Raw genomic sequence first — 5,663 nt, 5'->3', positions numbered from 1 at the left:
TTTTCTATCCCTTTTTTCTTTTGTAAATCCCTTGAATTATTCTCTGGGTTTTGGTACTTTCTAAGGTGAGTGCTCTATGGTCTGCATTTTGGAGAAGGGGAGGCTTGACGATGAAACTTAAGGTTTGTAGTTTTATGGTTTTCAAACTCCGAGTTCGACACTTAGGTGTCTAACTGGAGCCACATTTTGGTGCAGCTGTTTGACTTGTGTTTCAATGATTTGTATTGGATTGGATATGAAAGTGATTCCTTTCATTCTGGATTACTCATTCAACATTTTTTGCTTCTAATTTGTGTTCTTAGGGCAAGAATGGAAGTAGTTTTCCTGTGGCTTTGGCATTCATACCTTTTTTTTTTTTTTTCCGTAGGGTCTGACTCCACTTGATATTTTGTTTTTCTTTTGTGCATCTTTGCAAATCTAATATGCAATTTTATATTCAGCAGTCAAAGAATTCCTCCTTAATTTGACTCTAGCAATCTTGGACAGTGAGATGAAGGTTATTCTTCTTCGTATTTTCTTAATATTGTTTTGGTTTGATTTGTAGGTGTTTAAGTGGGTGCTTGTTTTTGTGCAGCAGGTTTTGAAAGTGTTTTAATAAGTTGCTTTTAGTTTCGCAAGAAAAAAAAAATGGTCACCTTTCTTTTGTCATCTGTTCTGAAAACAAAAAAAAAAAAAGTTGTTTTGAAGAACTAAAGAAACAAGAACATCTTATGTTTTGTTAGTTTTTGTTATTACATTCTGAAAAGTTGGGTTACATCTTCTTGCTTATGCTTTCTCTATGCATTTGGAAATGATTACGTTTCATGGTATCTCATCCTGAATGTATGGCCTTCCAATTGTTGATTTTTGGCTTAGGTGAGAAGAACATGGCTTTTCTTTCCTCTACGTGCATGAGAAAGTAAAATCACTGCTAGGGGATATTCATTCCTCAACAGCTCCTTTTTTATTTTAAGCTTTCTTTATTTCAACTATTTTGGTGTGACTTTTGATTTCTTTGCCTTTAATTGGTGGCTTGGCTTATTCTTTTGCAGCTGGTTAACGTGTCCCGATAAGTTGCCTAGTCTTTCAAAAGAAAATTGGTTACGTCTACCTGCTTATGCTTTTTCTTCTGTACCCTTTTGGATATATGGTTATATATATCATAATGTCTCAAACCGAAATGTATATCCTTTAATTTTAGGTTTTTTTTCCCTAACTTGAGTTAAAAATGCTCCACTTTCATTTGCCGGGTTTTGTTGGTTCAATGCATGTAGTTCCACCAAGAAGTGTCATTCATTCCAAAATAGTGAGTATTTTTTATCCATTTTTAATTGTGTTTGTTTGACTATTGGTATCTAGTTTTTTAATTGGCCGCTTATTTTGTTGCAGCTACTTAACAATGTGTCTCGATAAGTTGCTCGAAAGATTCACGAAAAAGTTTGGTTCAGTCTTACTGCTGTGCCATTTCTGCTATTTATTTTTTGAAATTATTCTCTCTTTGATGATGTTTCATCGAGAATGTATGGCCTTTAGCTTGAGTTTTCTTATGTAGGTGAAAAGAGCGTGGCTTTCTTTCCCTGGAATGGTGTGGGTGAAAAAAGAGTCATTCCTTGTGGTTCTTTTTCGATTTTGAGATCTGATTTTTGTTCCTTGATTTCAATTTTTATTGTTATTGTTTGACATTTTTTGAAATGTTGGTGTTTAATTGTAGGCTTATTTTTGTTTAATTATAGGCTTATTTTGTTGCAGCTGCTTTCCAATGTGTCACGATAAGTTTTTAGTAGATTCTGAAAAATTTGGATGCATCTTGCTTCTGCCTTTTCTTCTCTACACTTTTGGAAATGATTGTGTTTCATAGTCTCATCCTGAATGTATGTATGGCTTTTAAATGTTGATTTTGGGCCTAGGTGAGAAGAATATGGCTTTCACCCCTGGATTTGTTTTTGGGTTATTGTTTGTTTGACAAATCTTTTTGATTTTAAGCCTTTTTCTATTTCAACTATTTTAGTTTGACTTTTGATTTCTTTGCGTTTAATTGGTTGCTGGGCTTATTCTTCTGCAGCTGGTTAATGTGTACCCATAAGTTGCCTAGTCTTTCGCAAAAAAATTGGTTACATCTACCTTCTTATGCTTTTTCTTCTGTGCCCTTTTGGACTGCAAGGGATTCCACCAAGAAGTGCCTTTCATTCCAGAAAAGATTGAGTTTGTTTTTTTAATTTTTAGTTGTGATTGTTTGACTATTGGTATCTAGGTTTTTAATTTGTTGCTTATTTTGTTACAGCTGCTTAACAATTTGTGTTGATAAGTTGCTCGAAAGTTTCAAGAAAAAATTTGGTTCAATCTTACTACTTGTGCCATTTCTGCTAAATATTTTTTGAAATTATTCTTTTTTTTTTAGTGTTTTATCGAGAACATATGGCCTTTAACTGGAGTATTTTTGATGTAGGTGGAAAGAGCATGCCTTTTCTTTGCCTTGGTTGGTGTGATTGAAAGAAAGTGATTCATTCCCTAAGTGTTCATTTTCGATTTTGATATCTTATTTTTGTTCCTTTATTTCAATTTTAATTGTTGTGGTTTGACTGCTTTAATGTCGGTGTTTAATTATAAGCTTATTTTGTTGCAGTTGCTTTCCAATGTGTCTCGACAAGTTATCACGTTTTGAAAAATTGGGTTACTTCTTACTTATGCCTTATCTACACTTTTGGAAAAGATTGTGTTTCATAGTGTCTCATCCCAAATGTATGGCCTTCAATTGTTGATTTTGTGCTTCAGTGAGAAGATGGCTTTTGTTTCCCTAGATTCATTTAGGTGCTTAAGAAATTAACTGTACTGCCAAGTATTTTGGTGGGAATTTTGATTTCTGTGCGTTTAATTGGTGGCTTGGCTTTCTTCTGCAGCTGGTTAACATGATGTGGCGGTAAGTTGCCCAGTCCTTCACTGAAAAATCGGTTACATCTACTTGCTTATGCTTATATTCATCATAATGTCTCAACCAAAAATGTTTATCCTTTAATTTTAGTTTTTTTTTCCTGAATAAGGTTAAAAGAGCACCACTTTTCATTTGCTGGGTTCTTTTTGTTCATTGCAACTTTGCAAGTGATTCCACTAAGAAGTGTCATTCATTCCAAAATAGTTTTTTTACATTTTTATTGTGTTTGTTTGACTACTTGTATCTAGGTTTTTAAGTTGTTGCTTATTTTGTTACAGTTTCTTAACAATGTGTCCTGATAAGTTGGTGGGAAGTTTCACAAAAAAATTTGGTTCAATCCTACTACTTGTGCCTTTTCTACAATATATTTTTTGAAATGATTCTTTATTTCGTAGTGTTTAATAGTGAATGTATGGCCTGTAACTGGAGTTTTTTGACCTAGGTGAAAAGTGCATGGCTTTCTTTGCCTTGGTTGGTGTGGGTGAAAGAAAGTGATTCATTCCCCAATTTATTTCAATTTTTATTTGTTATGGTTTTGACTGCTTTAAATGTCGGTGTTTAATTATAGGCTTATTTTGTTGCGGTTGCTTTCCAATGTGTCTGGGCAAGTTATTTTTACATTCTGAAAAATTGGGTTACATCTTTCTCATACCTTTTCTCTTCTCTACACTTCTGGAAATGATTGTGTTTCATATTGTCTCAACCTGAATGTATGGCCTTCAATTGTTGATTTTGGGCTTAGGTTCAAGAACATGGCTTTTTTTCTTTCTTGGATTCGTTTAGGTGCATAAGAAAGTAACTTCACTGCCAAGGGTTATTCATTCCCCAACAGCTCTTTTTTGATTTTGTGCTGTTTTCTATTTCAATTATTTTTGTGAGAATTTTGATTTCTTTGCGTTTAATTGGTAGCTTGACTTATTCTTCTACAGCTGTTTAACGCGTTGAGATAAATTGCCCAGTCTTTTACAAAAAAATGTTACATCTACCTGCTTATGTCTTTTCTTCTGTACCCTTTTGGATATATGATTATATGAATAATAATGTCTCAACCAAAATGTATATCCTTTAATCTTAGTTTTTTTACCCTCTTGATTTAGGTTAAAGGAGCACCACTTTTCATTTGTGGGGTTGTTTTATTTCACTACAAGTGATTCCACCAAGAAGTGTCATTCATTTCAAAATAGATTGAGGTTTATTTTTTTACTTTTAATTGTGTTTGTTTTACTATTGGTATCTAGTTTTTTAATTTGTTGCTTATTTTGTTACAGCTGCTTAACATTATGTTTTGATAAGTTGCTCGAAAGTTCCACGAAAAAATTTGGTTTAATCTTACTACATATGCCTTTTTTGTTATATTTGTTTTGAAGTTATTCTTTCTTTCATTGTGTTTCATTGAGAATGTATGGTCTTCAATTTGAGTTTTTTGACATAGGTGAAAAGAGCGTGGCTTTTCTTTCTCTTGGCTGGGGTGGGTGAAAGAAAGTGATTCATTCCCCAAGTGTTCATTTTCAATTTTGAGATCAGATTTTTCTTCCTTCATTTCAATTTTTATTTCGGTTTTGACTGCTTTAAATGTCAATGTTTAATTGTAGTCTTATTTTTACATTCTAAAAAATTGGGTCACATCTTCTTTCTTATGCCTTTTCTTCTCTACAGTTCTGGAAATGATTGGGTTTCATAGTGTCTCAACCTGAATGTATGGCCTTCAATTGTTGATTTTTGGACTTAGGTTAGAAGAACATGGCTTTTCTTACCCTGGATAAGTTTAGATGCATAAGAAACTAACTTCATTGCTAAGGGTTATTCATTCCTCACCAACTTCTTTTTGATTGTGACATTATGCTTCTTTTTAATTTCAGGATACATCTACCTGTTTATGCTTTTCCTTCTTTACCCTTTTGGATATATGATTATATATATCATAGTGTCTCAACCAAAACATATATCCTTTAATTATAGATTTTTTCTCCTGACTCAGGTTAAAAGAGCACCACTTTTTATTTACTGGGTTCTTTTTGTTCACTGCAAGTGATTCAACCAGGGATTATTCATTCCGTGACAACTCCTTTTTGATTTTGTGCTATTTCTATTTCAATTATTTTGGTTGGAATTTTGATTTCTTTTCCTTTAATTGGTGGCTTGTCTTATTGTTTTGCAGCTGGTCAGCGACGTGTCGCGATAAGTTGCCCAGCCTTCTACAAAAAAAATAGTTTACATCTACCTGCTTTTGCCTTTTCTTCTTTACCCTTTTGGGTTTGTGGATGTGTATATCTTAATGTGTCAACCAAAATGTTTGTCCTATAATTTTAGTTTTTTTTCCCCTCTGACTTAGGTTACAGGAGCACTGCTTTTCATTTGCTGTGTTCTTTTGGTTCGCGGCGAGTGACTCAACCTGGAAGTGTTATTCGTTCAAAAATAGATCGAGTTTGTTTTTTCCCCCTTTTTTTAGCTGTGTTTCATTGACTATTGGTCTCTAGGTTTTTAATTTGTTGCTTATTTTGTTACAGCTGCTTAACAAGATCTCTTGGTAAGTTGGTGGAAAGTTTCATGAAAAAGTTTCTTATCTTACTGCTTGTGCCTTTTCTGCTATATAGTTTTTGAAGTGATTCTTTATTTCATAGTGTTCGATAGAGAATGTATGGGCTGTAACTGGAGTTTTTTGTCATAGGTGAAAGGTGTGTCGCTTTTCTGTGCCTTAGTTGGTGCGGTTGAAAGAAAGCGATTCATTCCCTAAGTGTTCATTTTCGACTTTGAT

Source organism: Prosopis cineraria, unplaced genomic scaffold (assembly GCF_029017545.1).
Source record: "Prosopis cineraria cultivar Desert tree isolate PC_DT_omini unplaced genomic scaffold, ASM2901754v1 PC4, whole genome shotgun sequence".
In the NCBI taxonomy this organism is placed as follows: domain Eukaryota; kingdom Viridiplantae; phylum Streptophyta; class Magnoliopsida; order Fabales; family Fabaceae; genus Prosopis; species Prosopis cineraria.
Note: the sequence above shows the minus strand (reverse complement) of the source record.